Source organism: Bubalus bubalis, chromosome 12 (assembly GCF_019923935.1).
Source record: "Bubalus bubalis isolate 160015118507 breed Murrah chromosome 12, NDDB_SH_1, whole genome shotgun sequence".
Classification (NCBI taxonomy): Eukaryota; Metazoa; Chordata; class Mammalia; order Artiodactyla; family Bovidae; genus Bubalus; species Bubalus bubalis.
Window position 1 is genome coordinate 102,987,763 of NC_059168.1, and position 21,343 is coordinate 103,009,105.

Below are 21,343 nucleotides of genomic sequence, written 5' to 3' on the forward strand. Positions count from 1 at the left end.
AGTCTCACAACAGCCAAGACACGGAAGCGACCTAAACGTCCATCAACAGAGGAGCGGATGAAGAGAGGTGCTACACGTACTCGACGGAATACCACTCAGCCACAAGGAGAAAGAACGCATGTTATCTGCAGCCACACGGATGGACCTGGAGCTCATCAGACAGAGTGACGCGAGTCACTCAGAAACAGACACTGTTATATGATATCACTTGTGAAATCTAAAATATGACACTTATTTTCAAAATAAATAAACTTATTTTCAAAACAGAAGCAGACTCACAAAGAAAAGACTTGTGGATGCCGAGGCAGGGGGGGTCTGGGGAGGGCTGGGCCGGGAGCATGGAACCAGCAAACACAAACTACTGTATACAAGACAGACAGACAGCAAGCAAGTTCCTAGTGCATAGCACAGGGACTACATCCAGTATCTCATAATAAACCGTGATGGAAAAGAATATGACAAAAGAATATATTAAAATGTCTTACAATAAACCACAATGGAAAAATAATATATGTAACACTGTGCTGTACATCAGGAACTAACACAATATCATAAATCAACTTATACGTCAATTAAAGAAAAATCACAGAAGAATATTGACAACATGAAAGAAAACTGTAACATGTTATGTGAAGACATCAAAGTGTAAAACCAAATGTATGCTCAGAACCCAGTTTTTAAAATAAATGGTATACATATACACACCCTTGGACAGCTAGGAGATCAAACCAGTCCACCCTAAAGGAAATCAGTCCTGAATATTCATTGGAAGGACTGATGCTGAAGCTGAAACTCCAAAACTTTGGCCACCTGAGGTGAAGAGCTGACTCACTGGAAAAGACCCTGATGCTGGGAAAGACTGAGTGCAGAAGGAGAAGGGGGTGACAGAGAATGAGATGGTTGGATGGCGTCACCGACTCAATGGACATGAGTTTGAGCAAGCTCTCGGAGGTAGTGAAGGACCGGGAAGCCTGCCATGTTGCAGTCCATGGGGTCACAAAGAGTCAGACGTGACTTAGCGACTGAACAACAATACATACACATGTACTGGAAAAAAAAATAAAAATTGGCCTAAGTCATGGATGAAAGTGAAAGTGTTAGTCGCTCAGGCAAGTCTATTTCTCTGCGACCCCATGAACTGCAGTCTGCCAGGCTCCTCTGTCCATGGAATTCTCCAGACAAGAATACTGGAGTGGGTTGCCATTCCCTTCTCCAGGGGATCTTCCCGACCCGGGGATCAACCCTGAGTCTCCTGCACTGCAGGCAGATTCTTTACTGTCTGGGCCTCCAGGGATGGCCACACTCATGAAAGAGGGCACACAGATGAAAATCAGCCCATGAGAGATGTCCACCGCCTTAGCCATCCAGGAAATGCAAATCACTACGAGACGCACTGCAGGCCTATCAGAATGACTGAAATGAAAAACAGACACACCAAATGCTGGCAAGGCGGGGGGAGAGAAGGACCACTTTTTGAAACAGACGGGAGTAGCTGGTGGCTGCCACAGCCCAGGAGGGCTGGGAGGCAGGAGGCGTGGGGGGCTACGAAACGGCAGCCCAGGCGTCCCCACAAAGGGTCCGCTGCGTCTCTCAGTTGCCTTTCTTGATGCCAGCTTTATCAAGACACCACTCACACACTAAGATTCGCCCATTTCAAGGGGACTGCACTCCTTTCCTCGGTCAAATAAGACTCCATCACAGGGATGGGCCACTTCCGTTCATCCATCCATTCTGTACTATTCACAACAGCATGTGAATCTATAATCTCAAAATACAAAGCTAAAAAGAAAGCAGGAACTGAGTGGTCTACCAACTTAAAATTCCCCAGATCCTCGTTCGTCCTAACACCCTAAGCGAGTGTGCTACGTCCAACTCTTTGAGACCCCATGGACTGTAGCCCGCCAGGCTCCTCTGTCCATGGGATTCTCTAGGCAAGAATTCTGGAGTGAGCTGCCATGCCCTCCTCCAGAGGATCTTCCCGACCTAGGGACTGAACACATGTCTCCTGTGGCTCCTGCATTGCAGGTGGATTCTTTACTGCCGAGCCAGCAGCAAACACCCCATACTGACATTAAATTGAATTAACTACTGATGTTTAAATAGTTGGATAATTTGTAAGCACAGGATCCAAACCCTCAATAAGCCGGGATTTCAGACACACTCCGCTTCTTACATGTGTTCACCAGATCCCACGCCCACGTATCTGGCCATTCTAACACGGTGTGAGCCCACAGGCCACACCTAAGAGTTTGCATGCAGCAATTAAGACCCAGGGCAGTGAAATAAGTAAATAATTAAACACTTTTGTTTTTTAAGGGGGCTACTAGTAGGCACTTACTTGGTGGCTCAGATGGTAAAGCGTCTGCCTGCAATGCGGGAGACCCGGGTTCGATCCCTGGGTTGGGAAGATCCCCTAACCCACTCCAGTACTCTTGCCTGAAAAACCCCGTGGACGGAGGAGCCTGGTAGGCTACAGTCCATGGGGTCGCAAAGAGTCGGACACGACCGAGCGACCTCGTTAGCAGGCACTGCAGTGGCCAAGAAGCTGGGGGCATATTGAAGGGTGTGTCATTCTGCCCGAAAGTGAAATGTCTGATTGCTCCAGCAAGTGAAAAGGGACAGATAAAAACGAGGATGAGTACAGGGAGCGCTGTGGGAGGTCCACAGAGAATAGCATTTCCCTGCGTTTATAATGCCCAGGTGGCTCAGATGGTAAAGAATCTGCCTGTGATGGCAGGAGACCTGGGTTTGATCTCTGGGTCCAGAAGACCCCCTGGAGAAGGAAATGGCAACCCTCCAGCATTCTTGCCTGGGAAATCCCATGGACAGAGGAGCTTGGCGGGCTATAGTCCATGGGGTCGCAAAGAGCTGGACACGACTGGCCGACTAACACACACATAATACCTGGACAGGATAAGTCTGAAAAGAAGCCATGAAATGTTAAAATCTGGGCATGATTTGCTTGGCTTTGACAGGCTTGTTCCTAGGTGTTGAGTGAAGATGGCAGCTGGTGCTGGTGTTAGGTAGGGTCCACCACCCTGCAAGACAAGGTGACCGGGAAAGGGGGTTCACCGCTGCCCCAACGGCTGGTCCAAGTCGCCCCATCGTAACTGCCAGTACTTTGCACCAGCCACGACATTTAAAAAAAATTAACAATCTCCACTCCCAAAGCAGTTAGGGATCCTTATAAAGGTGTTACTCATTTCTAACATTATTTTTCTAAATGTACCATCCTTCCAACTAACAGGCACCCAAGCTAAAGCCATGCCTTGTCCCACTTGATCGAATATCCATGTCTCTCCTCATAACAAAACTGACTTCATTTCCCCCAAATCAGACCCTGAAATAAACGAAGTCAGATTTTACGTCTGCAGTTTCCCAGAGTCCATAACAAGCATGTTTTCAGCCGATGAACAGGGAAATGTTTGACATGGTTTGCCCTGTGATTCTCAACCCACAGGAAAAAGTGCACAGAAGAGGCATCGAATCCAGAGCAATCATCCTGGGCTCAGCTTGGCCCAACCGCTGCACCTACAGGAACAGAATCCTCACGCTCCCTTCCAGGAGCTCCACGCCAGTATCTGTCCTCACCGTCCACTTACGCTCTTACTCAGGGAAACAGCGATCAAAGCCTCATACTAGGGTTCTGCTCAGTGGTCATGCAGAGTGTCCCGTCCCCCAGGCTGACCCTGCTGGCTGCCCCGTGAGAGGAGCTGATCCCATCCGGTCATCCACAGGTAGCTTCTGCCCCCTGGAAGCTGCAGGACAGAAGAGGGTTGTCCACAAAATGATGCTTGCCCGCGGTCATCTCCCACGGAGGCGCCCTGCACCAGCTCGCCCTTAGACAGCCATCACCCCACCAGTGAAGCAGGAGGTTTCCAGGCACCATGAGGTCCACAAGGGACGGGCTGCTGACCAAGATCCACAGTGAGCGAGACCTAATGCGGGGCTGGTCTGGGAATGCTGGGGAAGAAAGCCCTCCTCTTCTGCCCCGATGCGGCTGGGGCCCTCCATGCAGCAGATTCACTTCTATAGACTACACAAAACGTTCTGGACACTGTGTGCCCTCTACCCGAGGCTTCAGAGTTCAGAAACAAATACTTTTCCAGAGTCCCTTTACCTTTCATGGCAATGTAGCTATTGGCAGCGGTTCCCTGGGAATCTGGCCTCTTTCACTCCCTGAGAGCTGGGCGGCTGAGCCTAACCCGAAAGCCACACTGGCAAAATGCATGGGCTCCCGAGCTCCAGGACGGGGGCAGGGGGTGGCGATCACAAGAACAGAAACCCACCTCTGCAGTGAGCGAGGTTCCTGAAAATGGATCAGAGCTCCCTTGTGAAATGCAGAGAAACCGAGCAGCTTCAGTGGGTGCCCAGAGCCCAACTGCTCTGGGGCTCCTCTTAACCACGGCGTATTATGAATCAGAACACGAAACCTACTTCTAAAAACTATACTTGGAAATTATGATCACAAAGGGAAGCTGAACAATTGTCAAAAACTTGGGCATGCGGTAAAGAGTGGCTGTGACCTTTCCATGTCCCAGGAGGGACTGCCTGATGAGGCCACCAGGCTTGTTTCATTCTCCAGGGGCCCGAGGTCCCTCTGCTGGGATACTGTCTCACATTGCCTGCATCCCAGACCCTGTGACGTGCTAACTCTTCAACAAGGTGGTGCCCCAGAGACACACAGCTGGTGATCTCTGCCCAGGAGCAGACAGAGTCCCAAAGGGGCGGGTGTCCTTGTCTGGGGGACCCTCAGCAATTGTGTAACTAACTGAAAGAGTGCAACACTCTTTCCTCAGGGACTATAAATACACACAGTTCCTCAAATGCTCTTTGAGCAAGCTTTCCTGCGCAAACCATGAAAAAATATTACTCCGCCTTAAGGGGACCCAGGTTCGATCCTTGGGTCGGGAAGATCCTCTGGAGAAGGGAATGGCTACCCACTCCAGTATTCTTGCCTGGACAATTCCATGGACAGAGGAGCCTGGCGGGCTATAGTCCACGGGGTCGCAAAGAGTCAGACATGACTGAGCAACTGACACTTCACTTTCACTTAAAAAGGAAGGGAATCTGTTGATAAACAAAAAGTCCACCATTGAGAGTGAAAAGGCCGCAGGGAGGAGGTATTTGCAATGCTTTTAACACAGAGGCTGTGTGCTCAGAATATCTAAAAATTCTGTAAGTCAATCAAAGAAAGGGAGGCTCAGGAAGGGGGAGGAGGGCAAAGACCTGAATGGGGCTAACCAAGAGAAGACCACAGCAGGCAGGCAGGGCACCTGTCACAGGGATGCAAATAGACCCAGGCAGTGCTGCGCACCTGTCCTGGGCGGGGTCAGCCACAAACACCTGTGTCCTGGCACCTCCCCTCTCCCCCAGGTGTTCACCCAGCACTCACACCTGGGACCTCCCTAGCAGAGGGTGTCCATAAAAGCCCAGAGGCGAAAAAGATGCCGGGTCCTCAGGAGATTAGATACTGAAATTGTGGACGAGCCCTCTGCAACATCATCTACCAGGAACCCTCCAGACTCGTGCCCGCGGAACACGTCTCAGTCTCCGCAGAAGCCCGGCCCTCTCTCTACAGGAGATTCAAGAACAGTGAGTTCTACCATCAAGTGATGCAAAGAGTTGACTCCTTGGAAAAGACCCTGATGCTGGGAAAGACTGAAGGCAAGAGGAGAAGGGGGCGGCAGAGGATGAGATGGCTGGATGGCATCACCGACTCGATGGACATGAATCTGAGCAAACTCCAGAAGACACTGGACGACAGAGGGGCCTAGAGTGTTCAGTCCATGGGTCACAAAGAATCAGGCAGGACTCAGCAGCTGAACATCAAACAAAGCTCTTCCGAGCGCTAGAGGTTCGAGGTCTGGGTGGGGCTGGGAGCTGAGCCTTCACCGTCGCCACCGTCACACAGGTGTGCTGGCTGCAGAAAACAACAACGCCGTGCACTTGAGATCACTGTGCTTTCTTAGGCGGCCTGGCCAAGCGTGCGTAAAACAGCCACGTAAACGGTAGTAAAAGACGAGCGGAAGCAGTTTGAGAACTGAACAAGGAGCTTCAACATTGCTTTGTACTCATTACACAAAGGTGTGCTTTCTAAAGGAGAAAATCAGATAAATACAATCACTCTATTAACAATTTTTTGCTCATAAAGCTTTCAGCGTTGCATATAAAGAAAAACCCATGTACAACTTTCAAACAATATAGCACTGGGGAGGGGTCAATGCCTGCCCACAGACAATGTGTCCACAGGCCCACGGACCAGGCACACCCCCACCCTGCAGTGGGGCAGCCCGGGGCCCCCCAGGACCCTCGCTCCCACAAGCCCTAATCCAGAAAACCTCAGGCCCTTTGAGCTCAGTACCCCGTTTCCACGAGAAAAGCAGACCATGTCTGTGTGTGCAAGAGGCTCCCTCAACCACCCCAGGCTTTGTTTCAACAGCCTAAATTCCCAGGTCCTATGTCCTCTTTGAATTTAAGGTTAGGAGAAATACCATCACCCCATTTTACAGATGGGGAAACTGTGGCTCTGGGTGGGGAAGGAACTTGCTCACTTGGCCTGAGACCTGGACCCTGGATCCTGGGAGTGGACAGGAGGCCTCTGCATCCACAGACAAGACTCAGGACAAAATGCTCCTGGGCCGAAAGCCGAGGCCAAAGAGAGGAGGACGAAGGCCTAGGCTCAGGCCCTGGGTGTTGGCCACAGGGGCTGGGCAAAGCCCAGGGGAAAGAGCCGCCAAGCTGGGTGGGTGAGTGGGTCATGAGTCCTCGGGGAATAGCACAGCCCACTGCCCAGTCTCCTCTGCCTGCTCCAGGGAGAAGCCCCCACCCCCGCCCAAGGCCCCTGCACGGGTCGGGGGAGGTGCAGGGGAGGCTGGGGGCCAGCGCTCACGAGGCCCGCCTGCCCCGGGAGGTCCCGAGAGCTGAGTGCCGCCCCCCAACAGCCGTCACGTCACCACACACGGAAGCCACCACCCCACCTCTGCGAGTCTCTCACGCGTCCCCTGGGAGCACTGAAGGTAAATATGTTAATTTGACTTCAATCATGGCTTTTTAAAACGAAGTGCACGCTATATTAATTTAGGGCACAGAACCTGAAAACTACTCATGCGTGTGTCTGAGCCTCCCATGCTGGGCAAGAGGGACCTGGCACATGAAGGGGCCGAGGGGGCAGGAGGGAGGCCCACCCGTCGAATCTCCAAATGTGAGCTGCAGCGGGGACCCAAGACCTGGAGGCCCAGCCTGGCAGCACTGGCTGCGGGCGCTGCCCCTCGGCTTCGAGGCAGAGGACGCTCCCTCTGCAAGGGGCCTGAGGCAGGTGGGGCAGGGTCTGCAGGCCCACGGTGGCCCAGGACCCTTGGGAAAGCCCGGCTCCCTGGTTCCTCGGTCCATGAGCACATCTAGGCACAGCCTGGAGGCAGGACCCAGCCGGTGACTGTGGGACCCCAGGTCCGCCCCTCCTCGCCTCTGTCTCCAGCCTTGTAGGCTCTTTACAGGGGCCCGTGGGTCAGCCCACTGACTGGGGCCTTAGTGAAAGTGTTCGTCGCTCAGTCGTATCTGACTCTTCGTGACCCGCATGGACCATAGCCCACTGTAGCTGCCCTGTCTGTGGAATTCTCTAGGCAAGAATACTGGAGTGGGTTGCCATTCCCTTCTCCAGGGCATCTTCCCAACCCGGGGACTGAACCTGGGTCTCCCGCATCGTGGGCAGACCCTTTACCGACTGAGTTACCAGGGAAGTGATGTTAATGCCAGACAGCATAGAAAGCCCAGCCCAGACTGCATGCGATCAGCCAACAAAGGATACTGGTGCCCTGCTCATCCTATTTAGGGAGGTGCTGCAGGTGGCCGCGGGCTGGGGGGAATCTCCTCTCCAGACACCTGGTAGCGGGGGAACATCAATACCCCAAGCAGAAAGGACCAGGAAAAGGTTCCCAGCCCGCCGTCCGAGCAGGTGGCCTGTGGGCGTTACAGACTCAGGCCAGCCCCACCTGGGACCCGCCAAGCCACCCCCACACACTGGAGGTGGGGGGGGGTGCGTGTCACGCTTTTCCACACGGTGCACTTTGGCGTGACGGGGCTGCCAGTGAGTGAGAGAAACAGACCAGCTCCCAGCACGAGTGTTAAGATGACTTTACATTTAAGAATAAGTAAGGAACCACACCTGTGCTATTCATCACCGTGACGACAGCACCAGAGGACCCGCTGGTCTGTCTCCATCACGAGCAGCCCTGACCGCGGTCCCAGGAAGGCGCCCCCTCCACACAAACCGGGGCAGGAGCCTGCCCACTGTCCCTCCAGCCGCCGCCCAGGGACCACCAGCTGCACCCCCCAAAGGAGACAGGGGGCCTGAGGAAGAAGCCAATCCAGAAACACAGCAGCCCAGGGCCAAGGATCTCCCCTAGTCTCGGGGAGAAGAAACAGTGTTCGTATAAAGTGAACTTCAGATGTTTTGGAACCGAGGAGGAGGGACGTGGGGATGAGTTCCCAAGCAGAAAGACCAAACCAAACTCGGAACCGGGAGGGCCACCATGGGACCGGCCAGGCTCCCAGGCCGCTGCAAACACCCAGAGGGAAGGGCAGCTGGGTGGACACAGGCCGGCCAGCTGCTCATGGGCTAACCTGGCCCACCGCGTGAACCAACGCCCGGCACGCACCATTCCCCAGGGAGCCTGGGCCGGCCACCACGGCGCCAGGCCAGCCCCGGCCCCTCCTCTCGCCAGGCCAGGCAGGCACTCCCCCTGCGCCAGGCCACGCAGGGAGGCGGTGCCCGGCGCCCGCTTCCACTGTGGCTCTAACGAATTCCCTCGTGAGGTTTCTTGGAAATCAGTGGCTGCGATGTAATCACAGCTGCCGGGGTTCGGAACACGCCCGCTCGGGGGCTCCGTGCAGTTATAATTATTACGAAATCGCAGTTAAGAAATAGTGAGGAGGAACCGAAACCTTGAGGAATATCCGAGAGCCAGGGGGTGGCAGTCCCACCCCCGCCAGGACAAGGACATGCTTGCCCCTTCCTACTGGTCCCGTGCAGCCATCCTGACCCACGATCAGTCCACTGATGACCTGGGCCACGTAGCCACTGCTGCCCTGGGGAATCCAGGTGTCTTTATCTTGCCCTGCCTGCCCAGGGCAGCACCTGGACCCCAAAGAATCCCAAGAGTGGGCAGAGCTTTCCACCCCTGGGTCTGCTCTGACTCACCCCTGGGTCCATTTCCTTTCATGAAACAAGCAGGCACGAGACACTCTCCAAAGACCCCTCGGCCCTGATGTGACCTGACAGCTGCTCTGGGCAGCTCATCACCCAGGCAAGACCATGACTGCCAGGGGCTCCCTGCAGGGCGTGGGGTGTGGTTCCCCCAAGAGGGGAGTGGTGGTGGGCTGGGGGTGGGGTCTGATGAAAGAGAACAGCCAGCAGGTCACCCCAAGCCTCTACCTCGGGGTCTTGAGCCAGCGGCTGGACCTGCCTCTTCCTGGGTGGCAGAGGGGTGCCCTTGCTCATAAATCACGGGGCAGGCCTTCGAGGTCACGCCCAGCAACACAGAAGGGAGCCTGCAAAGCAACCCTTCTGTGCGTGCCGAAACCCCACCTGCTGCCCAGACAGTGCCCCCCACCGCCCCCTGCTGCAGCCCCACGTGGGAGGAAGGTCTGGCCCTGCCCAGAGCGCCAGAGACAGGTGGGCGGGCAGTCCTGAGCTGCCACATCCAACCAACACCCATCAGCAGCCAACCAGCCACCGCAGGTGAGGCCGTCTCACCCCCAGAACAGCCCCACTGGCCACGCCCAAGCTCTGGGGTTCACTCCCATCCTTCTCCCCAAAATGAAAAAGACATGCTTTCCATAAGAAGTGCCTTTTTTTTGCTAACGTAACCTTCCCGTGTGGACCACTTCTGATTAGGGTTTCATGCCAACAGCCTCAGTTCTGTCAAACTCTGGAGTGAGAGGGGTGATTCGGTGTGTTTTGAGGCTGCAGGAACTCCTAATCCATCAGATATATGCGCTGACATGAAAGCCATCAGACCAACCCTCCCACCCCCCTCTCTGATGGAGACCTCTGTGCGGGCAAGGAACCACTCTGGCCCCCGGCTGGAAACCTCACGAGCCTCTCAGCTGTAGAAAGGGGGCCATCCTGCCAGACCAGAGGCCTCTCAGGTAGGCACCCCAACTGCCCCCAAAAGAGAGGAGCCAGAGACCAAAACAGCCGGGCTGGGGGTTCTAGAGGCGCCTGGACAGGAGGTCAGAGGGCCAGGGTGGAATCTACGATCAGGAGACATGGGGACAAGATGGCTATTCCTTCCAAGATTGGGGTACAGAGGTGGGCACAGAGGCAGGTGGACAATTTGACTTTGACTCCTCTACGGGGCTGAACAGGGTCCCCCAAATTCACGTCTGCCTGGAACCTCAGAATGTGACCGTAAGCAAACCAAGGTCTCCGCAGATGCAACTGGTCAAATGAGGTCTTGGGCACCCAGGATGGGCCCTGAGGCCAATGACTGGTGTCCCAGGAAGAGAGGAATCTGGACACAGAGGAGAAGCCATGTGGCCCAGAGTTGCGAGAGGCAGCAGGGAGTCCCGCCCTGCCGCGCCAGCACCAGGGGCTTCTGGCACCAGGGGCTTTTGGCCTCTGAAGGCTCAGGGGGCCAGGTCTGTGGCGCTGAGGTTCAGGAGCCCGACAAGGAAACTCACAACCCCTAGGCCCCCCAACAAGGACCTGGCCCCGGGACCTGAGGGAACGGGACCTGCAGGTTTTGGACAGATCTGCTCAACCGGGACAAGGTCTACCAAGGACCAGGGCATCCCCGGAGCAGCTCCGGGTCAGGAGGCGGAGGCGGCGCGGTGAGCTGGGCTGGGGAGCTGCTCGTCCTGACCCGGCTCGAGGTGCACAGGAGGAGACCAGCGGGGGTGCACCTCTACCCTCTCCTTGCAGAGCCCATGGCCCGGAGGAAGAGCGGGCCGGGCTGAGACAGCAGCTGCCCAGCGCCCGGCTCAGAGCTCCTCCACAGGGGACACTGGGCGGATGGGACTTGCCTTTCCAGGAGCAGCTGGTGCTGAGTGGACCTGGCACCCTTCCGCGCTCAAGAGCCTCCGAAGACCCAGCTCCATTCCCCCACCCATCCCCTTCTCCCTCCCCCAGCACACAGGGTCCCGCGAGTGGCCAGCCACTCACCCCTGCCCCTAACACACCCCTGGCCACGACCCCCATCCCTGCACACTGGGGTTGCTTTAGAAACATACACACCAGACAAATTCCCTGAGGGACCGGACAAAATCTGCCACCGTGCCTCCAGCTGGCAGGGCAGCGGCGCGGCCCCACTGAACATGATCTGAGATGCACCCAGACTGGGGGCGATTCTGCAGAACTGGCCTGGACTCTGGGGTCAAGGTCACGAGAAGCCAAGAGAAGACCTCAGGTTTTCTGGACCAAAGGAGCCTGAGAGACACAGCAAGCCTCGGACAGACACGAGCACACCCGCGATCACACGTTCACAACTGGAGACCGTGGAGACAGCCACGCGTCCTCGGAGAAACCAAGGATAAACCCAGGGAGGGCCATCCGCACAGTGGACCACGCTCAGCCTTAAAAAGGAAGGGGGTCCCGACACAGGCCCCACAGACGAGCCTTGAGGACACGATGCTGACCGAAGGCCTGACGCGGAGGACAAAGGCCGTTGGCATTCCACCCATGGGAGGCCCCGGAGCAGTCAAACCCAGAGGCAGGAAGTGCACGGTGGGGCCTGAGGCTGGGAGAGAGAGGGTTTGATGGGGACAGAGTGTCAGTTTGGGAAGATGAGAAAGTTCTGGAAATGGACGTGGTGATGGTTGTTACAGCAATGTGAATGGACTTAATGCCCCGAGCTGCGCACTCGAAAGTGGTTACGATGGTAGATTTTATGTGTAAGTAACTAGAATGCTTTGAATTAAAATTTTAAAAGCAGACCTGACAGGTGCCTGGAACACGATTTCACAGAGACCCTCTGGCTGTAAAGGGGTCAGGGCTGGGGGCCGGTGGGGCTCTCCAGTGGCCCTGGGGCTTTGGCCAGGCGGTGGCGGGCCACTCTCGTATCAGTGGGTCGCACCGCAGCAGGGGTCGCTGACTCAGAAACAGTTCTGCGTTCAGTACGTGCAACTTCTCGTGGAGTTTAATACTGTTCACCCTCCACCCCTTCCTGAGTCACCAGGACCAGCGTCCTCCGCGGCCGGTGCTGAGTGGGGGAAGGGGGCCCTCCCCGACCGTGCTCAGACCTGAGACAGGGACAGCGGGGCCAGGAGGCCGGGGGAGGCCAAGTCAGCACGCCCCCGCCCCAGAGAAGGGGCGCCCGGTCCTGGGAGCCCCCACGCTCCGGGGTCCACCCCAGGTCCTGGCCAGACATCCTAAAACCCCTCAGAAGAGCACCTCTGACCGTGGCCAGAAGCCTCCTTCTGAGCTTGAGCTGAGGAAGCATGCAGCGTGTCCTCCCAGGAGAGAAGTCCCCCACCCCACCGCCAGGCAGCTGGGGGTAGGGTGGGGAAGGGACAGGAGCCCCCAGATACCTCCCAAGTAGAGCTGGTGGCTGATGCCTATGGATGCAGGGGGTGGGGGGGTACTTCCCACTTTCCTGGGTTATCAGGAATCACACGAAAGGCCCAGCACAAACTGCCTGCAGCCTCCCAGCCTCCCAGGCCCTCACCTGGCCAGGCGGTCACCTGCACTGGAACAAAGCCTGGGGCTCTGGACTTGGAGAGGGAGGCAGGAAGAGGAGCTGAGGCCCTGTCACAGACCCCCGCATCGCGTGTCCACTCCCAGGCCTTCCACGGTCACCTGACGGCATGGTCGAGGCCCAGAAAGCTCAGGGCCCCCGAGGTCTGGGCTCATCTGGACCCAAAGTCCCAGGTCCCCCCCCACCACCTGGACACCAGGGTCCCCTCTAGGCCCATCCAGGGCCACCTCCTCAGGGCATCTCTGCTCTTACTTTGCCTGTCTGCCTCGACTTCTCCACTATTTCACTCCCACTTCACGACCTTGGTTTTCTTCCGAGGGATGGAAGAGATGCAGGAAGGAAGGGATGGGAGGGTCTCAGGGGCCCGAGTCTGCACTGCAGCTCGGGGTCCAGCCCCGAGGGCTCCACGGAGACCTCCCTCCCTCTCCTTTCCAGGCCGCTTCCCGGGACAAGGACTGGCCGACTAAACTGGGTTATGACAATTAACACAAATTCTGCCTCCTGTCCCCAAACTTACATAACCGTAGACACTGTCTCAGGAAAACCCTCCTCCATCGGTGGCCCCATTTCCCGCCCTCGACTAGGGCTTAGCTCCTGAACCAAAGGTCCTTCAAGACTTCCTAGTCTGCATGTGTTGGCCCTTCCCACCCAACGTCCAGCGGCTCACGGGAGCGGTGGCTACTGTCTGTGTGTCCGGCCGGCTGCCTGCCCTCCTGGGCAAGTGCAACACTGAGCCACTGGGCTGGCCAGACCCTCCCCTTTCCTCTAGGCACTAAAGGGTTTCTGCAGCCAGCCTACCACACTGGTTGACTAGGGTCCATCCAGAATCTCAGAATGTGACCTTGTCTGCAAACAGGGTCTTTGCTGGCATAATTAGTAAGATCCTGAGATGGAAGGGATGTGTCCATAGGCCCAAGGATCGTCAGCGCCCCTGGCCCTGGAAGAGGCAAGGACTCTCCCCAGAGCCCCAGGAGGAACCAGCCCTGGCAGCTCCCTGATCCTGCTGCTGTGTCTCTAGACTGTGACAGAGTAAGTCTCTGCTGCTTTAAGCCCCCAAATTTATGATCATTTGCTACCTGGGCTCAGGAAAGTGACCCTACCCCCCCGCCAGTGACCCCCATTACCCTCCAGGGTGACCACGAGGCTCACGTCCCTTCCGACCTGCCCTCTCCACAGGCAAACAAGCAGCACTGCCCTCCCGGAGCTGGGAGACCCCACAGGGATCCCCCACAGCAGCATTCACAAAGTCGGGGGGGGATGCTCTGGCCCTGGTAAGGCAGGGGGCCACCTTCAGACTCGAGGAGCGGGCAGGTGTGAGGGGACAGTCAGAGCCACACGCCAAGCCCCCCACCGCCTTCCCCTGGGGAACACCAAGTGCAGTGCTGAGTCAGGCGACAGGAAGGGGTCCGGCACCCAGGGGTGGGGTGCCCCATCTGCGACTCCAATCCCTTCAGGAGCGACAAGCACTTGGGGTTCGTGGGCCCCCAGGTCCAGCTGCTGCCAGAGCCAGTCACAGGCCACCATAACCACTGGACAAACTGGCCACTTCATGAAGGCCGCCAGGTGCCACCCAGGGCCTGACACAGAGAAAACACTCGCTGCACAGACAGCAGAGTCCGGGGGTGAGCCTGGGGGCGTGAGCATCAGCCTTCACCCTGCCCACCCCTCCACGTGCCCCCACAGACAAGGAGCCAGGCCGGGTATGGAGAAAGGGGACAGGCCCTGCCCGGCGTCCGCAGACACAGCCAGGAAACCAACGGCTAGGAGGCCCGGGATGCGGGCTGTCGCCTCTCCCTACCCCGGAAAGGGACCTGCCCTCTCCCCACCCGCTCCCCACGCGCATCTCCATCCTGGGGGGACGGCTCCCGGAGGAGCCAGAGGGCAATTTGCATAATATTCTTTGCAAGTTAATATCAGCCTCTGATAATGATCTCGGCATAGCGTGGAGCGCTAAGGCGGCTGTTACAACACTAAGTAATCATATTTTAAATTATGTTTCCCTTTATAGAAAGGTGTTGCAAAAACACACAGACACGAAATCTGTCTGTTGCAGCCCCCTGCCAACCACCTGACCAGCTTCCCAGAGCCACGGCTGTGACTACCTACTGCTCAGGGCTGGCTAGACCCAGGCGCCCCAGGCTAGGCCCATGTCCCCACCCGGCCTGAGCCTCACCCCGGTCAGGGGTGCTATCTGGACGGGAACCACCACAGGCTCCAGCCACAGTCAAGGGTGAGTCTGTGCAGACAAGTTCACAGAGCACCTGGCGGAGCCCACTCTCAGCAGGGGCGGGGGGGTCCCAGCTCCCCTGGGCGTAGGCAGTGGGGGAGCTCCTCGCCCCCCAACTCCAGCCCTGCCTTGTGCTGGATCCCCCAGTGCCCAGGACACCAGACTTCCAGGCACGCATCTCCTGGGGGACGAGGGATGCTGAAAACTCAAAACCAAAACCATTGGTCCTTCCGGAACATCCCCCTGCAGTCACTCACCCAGCGCCCGGACTTGGGGACCCACCCCCGGAAGGTGAGATCCTTGAGCCCTGGACACCCGCACCATGACTGCAGCCACGGAACACCCTCCCGTCACAGGTGAGCTGGGCCTGGCGAGGACGCGGGTCTGAGCACATGGCCACGCCGGGTCCCCTGGGGGAGCAGCAGGGGCTGGGCCCGAGTGTCCAGAACTGCTGGCCATCCATGGGGCAGGAAAGAGGGCTGACGGCCTGGGAGGGGCCCACGGCCGCCCCCAAAGGGAGACCCTTCCCTCCCTTTCTCTTCATGCTGGAGCCGGGGCCACCACTCAATCTCTATTTTCTTAAAAGCTTTCTTTTCTTTTTTATTAAGAAAAAAAAAAAAAATCCAATTATAGCACAAATCTCTCAGCAGGGGTCAGTGTGGAATAAGAATAGCCAAAGTTAATGGACATGACACAGGCAAGATTAATGCCTAAAGGGTTTCAAAAGTTGTATGATGCAGATTTCATTAACATTTTAATTGTAATGTATCTTTTTAATCTTCTCTCACCCTAATGGCTTTATATCCCCCCCAAAAAAGAAAAAAAAAGCTGCTGACAACAACAAAAAGCATTAATATACAAAATTTAACAAAGGCGCTCAGCAGCGCAATGGAAACTACATTAAAGGAGCATTCTGTGTTAACACTGTGATTTTTTAACAGCGCTCAAGTCGGAACGCAGCAGAGGCGGGCTGCTTCTCCCTTCTTGGCGCAGAGACCTCGAAACAGATGCCGAGGGTGAGGGTGGGCTGGCCCCGAGGGGTCCAGGAGCCGACTTCCCGCAAAGACCACCAGCAGCCAGAGGGCAGCGCTGCCCCTTCCCCACCAGCTGAACTCCAGGCAGCGTCCAGGAGGTGGGAGGGGGTGGGGGCCGGGGGGCGGCAGGGAGGGGACGCATCTTCTGGAAAATGCCATCCATCAGAGCAGAAGCTCCTGGTACCATGCGGATGGGGTAGGGACAACTAGGGGTGTCACCAGAATGAAGGGGGGCACCCCGCCCCCAGCCCACAGCCAGGGGCCCTTGGGTGGCTCAGGCCAAGAGGGCAGCCAGGTTACAGCCTCCAACTTTCAGAAGTGGTGTCTCAGGAAATACACTCGGCCCTGACTACTGAGTGCCCCCGAGACTTTTGCTGTCAATCAACAAACACTCCTAGAGCACCAAGCCTGTGCCTGCTGCTATATATGATGCTTTGCTCCAAATCCAGCTGCTCTCAGTGCACAAGCCCCTCCTCCTGCTGCTCCAGGGCCAGCCCACCCTCAAGGACCTGGGGGGCTGGGCCTGATGCTGGACCTGGCAGGCCAGGCCAGCCCTGGGCCTGGGATGCAGCCCCACTGGCCAGGCTCACTGCTCACCCCGGTGACTATATATGGGCACTTTTGGGCCCCAGCGGTCCCCGCCCCCGGCCCTGCCTGCTTCCCCCAGCTCACAGGCAGGCATGGGGCGGGGCACCCCCCCCCCCCTCCCCGAGAGCTCGGGCCCATCCATGGCCATGTGCCCTCCTGGACGCCAGGGCCCAGGGCCAAGGGGGAGGGAGAGGGAGAAGATTCCTTCAAAGCCCCAGAGGAGCCAGCCTCTCCTCCCCGTGGGACAGAGACCAACACCTTAGAGAAAAGTACACCTCCACCCTCCTCCAGCCTCCCCTAAGACGCAGACGCAGATGGAGAAGCAGGCTTTCCTTAAAGGGGCATGAACCACCACCAGCCCCCGCCCCCGCCCTGCTGGCTCTAGGGAGGGGGCATTTCCAGATGGCCCCCAGGCTGGGCCTGCTCACCTGCAGCCTCCCAGCAGTAGCATCACTACACACAGGCCTGGGCGGGGCTCAGAGAGGGCAAGTGACGCACCCCAGGTCACACACCCTGGGACTGAGAGAGACCCAAGAGGTCCTGCTCCTACGCGCCTCCTTGCTTGGACTCAGGTCCACACAACGGAAGTTGGGGGCAGCTCCAGAGAGCCCAGGGCCACATCAGATCCCCTCTCGCTTCCTCCTGCTCAGACTCGCTCCCAAACCGGGCAGGGGGGAGTGCTCCCCACCATCCTTGTCCTCAGGGCGAGCTCTGAGGATGCCAACCCCAAAGGCGGCCACCAGGGAGCCCGGCTTGCTCCACGCCTGCCCCGCCAGAGGTCCGCTGAGATCCTCACCCACAAGACCCTCGGCCACGGTAGGGGGGCGCCTGCTTCCAAAACCTGCACTTTAAATGACAAAGGCCAGAGGCCAGGGCACAGGAAGCTCAGCTCTCAGCTCCGAGCAGCTGCAGGTGACAGAGTGGAGCCCCGGCCAGCCAGCCGGGAAGCATATTTTGCAAATGATCTCATTGAGAGCCAGGCCTGGTGAGAGCAAGGATTTGCTAAAAGAGAAACAGAGGTCGCCAGGATCCCTGCCTGCTCAGGAGGCAGGGCGGGTGGCAGTGAATGCTTCCCGGAGAGGGGGCCCGGGTGAGGAGGGGTGCAGGGCAGGGGAGGACACACGGGCCACAGCCAGAGGTACAGGGTGAGGAGACGTTCGTGTCTTGAATCGGGGTGCAGACATGAATGGAAATGCTGCCTCTAATTCTAAATTCAGGCCCCACCTGGAAGTACCTGAGGGCCAGACAGCTCGCCTCGGGGAGGACCAAGGGGCTGTCCAGGAAAGTGAGCCAGACTCGAATGAGGCACCGGCGGAAGCCGGGGCAGCGCCCAGACCACGGAGTGGTCAGCAGCGCTCCCTGCACACGTGCAGGCCGGCCTGACTGGGGCCAGCGAGAGGCCCTGAAGCCCCTCCCCAGCCCCCAGTCAGACCCCAGGCCCAACCAGACTTTCCCAGCTCCCAAACTGGGGCTGCCCACAGCCAGAAACAGCTCTGGGTCCAGCCAGGGACCGAGGGCCCCCTTCCTGTGCAGGGAAGTGCCCCCCAACTCTACCACACCGCAAGCAAAAGACTGGACCGAAAGACCAAGTTCCTGGGCCTGGGGCATCCCTTGGGGACCCTGGCCGCGCGAAAGAGCCAGGCCCCAGTCAGCTAACACGACAGATCCTCAGCTGGAAGGCGGCTTGTCTTATCCCAAGAACCCAGCCTGGGTCAAGCTCCCAAGTGTGCCTGTACTGGGGGGTCTGCAGGAGGCACTGGGTCTTGGGAGAACCAGGCCGGAGAAGTGGGAGCTAGGGGCTGTCATCTGGGCTGCAGTTTATGCTCGAAAGGCTCAGCAGACGTTCACCACGCTGCCCCTAGCTAGGGGGCTCACCCGACCCCCACACCCCAGCAGGACAAGAGAACATGGGGCGGGGTGGCAGGGGCGGGGGGAACCAGGCTGGAGCAGAGCCCAGGCGAGACAGGACAGGGTGACACGGAAGGGGGCAGATGGGCTGCGGGGGCCGGGCTCGCATCCCCAGGTGGAAGGAATGAGGCCTCAGGTGGCTGAGGCTTCCGGCTGTACGGATGGTGAGTGCCGGGGGCCGCACCAGGAGGCCCCAGGGCCAGGAGGGAGACCCCGTCTGCTGCAGCCCGTTCAGGCTCTGCATTCCTGGGAGCACAGTGCTCAGAGGAGGGGCGTGGGGTGGAGCCCTGGGAACACCCTTGAAAGGGTCTAAGTCACAGTGCCTACCTTCTGTCCTGGAAGGGGTACCAGGCCCACCCTGGCCCAGGCCGCAAGTCAGGCCCGCAGAGCCCTAGCTAGAGGTGCCAGAGGAGCCCCGGCTGCGAATGCCAGCTCAGCACTTGCCATCACCACTGTCTGTCTTCCATGAATAATGCAGCTCACGTTTCAGTTGGAAAACAGAGGGACGCTTTAAGGGTTCTGTAAAAAATCACCCACGAGCCCACCTCCCGGGAAAGGCCCCTCTGAGTGCCCCACCACGCCCCTGACAAGGAACCCAGAGGCACTCCAGGGCAGCCAGGGTGGCCGCTGTCACTCTCTGAAAACACACAAGCGTTTTCTCCTGGGCCAAGATTCTGCAGGCGCCTCGAACGGCTGCAGAGCAGGGGCCAGACGGAGCCGGCTCGGAGTCACCGGCCTATCAGACGCCACGGCCGGCGCCCACCCCGCCAGGTGACCACCGAGCACCCACCTCTGCCACTGCGAGTGGAGAAGTGACACGGTCCCCCTGCAGTGCCCCTTCCCACCAGCTCACCGAAGCAGCGGGGGCCAGCCACCCTAGGCCTCGCCCCCCCAGCTCCTTCACTCAGGCTCCAGCTGAGGTGCCACCCAACGGTGGCATGACCAACGGGAGGATGCCAGTGGGCCTCCTGGGAGGGGTGGGCACCACAGAGGGCCACGGGGAGGAGGGGAACGGGAGTGTTGGAAGGTGGACGGCAGTGCTGGCTGCTGACCCTTCACTCCTCGCCTCTAAAATGGAGCCGATCCTCAGAGACGCCTCCGCTAGGGTTCTAAGGGGGCTTAGACGACACTCCGCATGGAGTGCTGAGAAGCACCTGTGCTGAATACCAGACCCACATCCTTTGTCGAGGGGGCAGGGGTAGGGGGGTGGGGGAGGGGGTGGTTAGAGGGGCCCAGAGTTCATCGGGGAAGAGGAGGGGAAGGTGGGGAAGTGGAGACCTGGAGAGACCCAGATCAGACCAGACCAGACCAGACCCAGCGAGCACAGCTCGGTGTGTGTTCAGAGTGCTCAGAAGACCAGCTCTGCCAGATGGCCAGCCCATACAGCCTGTTCCCCCCACCAGCCCGCCCCCCCGACACACAGGACAGGCTCAGCTAGAACCTGTGGCCAGGGGACTCACAGCTGGGTGCCCAACCGGTCCTCAGAAAAACCACTAGAAAGAAAGAGCCCAACTGCTCCCGTGGGCAAAACCTTTCAGACCCAGGTCTGGAGAAGGAGGAAGATTCCATCATAGTGGGCATCTGCCCAGATCCAGGACCGACCCACCGCAAATCCACAGGTTTAAGGGCCACCAGCAGAGAGCTGGCCATCAAAAGCGCCAAGACAAACTTCTGAGAAGCCCGGAAGAGGGGACCCGGAGGTGACCTCTGACCTCATGACCACCCCCCCCACCAACTAGGTCGACGTCGGAAGGGCTTGAGTACCGCACACCACCACCCCCAACCCCGCCCCGCGCCCGACCCTGGCGGGGGTGGGGAAGGGCAGCAAGCTCAGAGCTCACCTCTGAGCTTCTTGGAGAAGGGGGAAACGCAGCAAGACAGGTGGGATCCCCCGCCCCAGTGCAGCCGTCCCCCAGGCTCTCCCAGGTAGGGGGTGCACGAGGGCGCCCAGAGGGCAGTGATGCCCCGTAGGGCGGGGGGATCCAGTGGGACTGGGGAGGCGGGGAAGGGAGACGCGGGGAAGGGAGACGCAGGGCGGGCTGATGCGCAGCCGCGCGGCCGGCCTCGGACCCCGGCCCCGGAGGGAGGGGCGTGTCCCCAGGACCGTATCCCCAGGACCGTATCCCCCCGCCGAGCCCGCGCGCATTCTCCGCCCCGAAGGGCTGAGATCCGTCCGTCCGGTCGGGGGAGGCCGAGTGTCCCGAGAAGCCCGGCGGGAGAGGAGACGCCCAGAACCCGGGTCCCGCCTCGGCGGGGCGGGCGGGGTGCGGCCCGGCCGGGGCGAGCGCCTCCCCAGGCCCGGGCGCCGCCGGCCAGCTCGGCGGGCGGCGCGCGGCGCGAACTTGGGCACTGCGGCAGGCGAGGGCGGGCGCGCCGCGGAGTTCGCGGGAAGTGCGGCGGAGGGGCCCGCGGGCGGCGGGAAGTTGGGGTACCTGCGGGCGCCGGCCCGGTCCGGCCTGCGGCAGGAAGTGCTCCGGCGGCCCGGCGCTCCGGCTCACATGGACTTTCTCCGGCCGCGCCCAGCACCGGGCCGCACCGCGGCGGGCGGGGCGCGCGGGGGAGGCGCCGCGGGCCGTTTAAAGGGACAGCGCGCCGACCGCGTGCGCGCACTCGCCGCCCCGGGGCGCGCCCCCCCGCGCCAGGTGGGCGCCCGGGAAGGGGCGAGGACGGAGAGGGTGCGGATCCCGGGGCGGGGGGCGGCCGGTCCGCGCCCCCTCCGCGCGCCTCCTCCCCGACTCCTGGCGTGGGACCCTGCGCGGGGCCCGAAGCCGGGGCTGGACGCGGGCAGGACCGGGGCGCCGACCCACACACTCTGGAGGTGTGGAACCCCCGGTCCTGGGGCGCCCCCTCCCCGCGGCGGCCGCGCCAGCACCGGGATGCCGCGCTGTGTG

General features: G+C 59.1%; 1 protein-coding gene across 1 annotated transcript in view; it reads right to left on the reverse strand.

Moving 5' to 3' along the window:
• NACC2 (NACC family member 2) overlaps positions 1-21,013 on the reverse strand; it is an 83,634-nt gene extending 62,621 nt beyond the window's left edge. Inside the window, exon 1 of the mRNA XM_045162396.1 lies at positions 20,885-21,013. The gene's annotated coding sequence lies outside the window, so the exon portion shown is untranslated. The remainder of the gene's footprint in view (positions 1-20,884) is intronic.
• Positions 21,014-21,343: the final 330 nt, after the last annotated feature.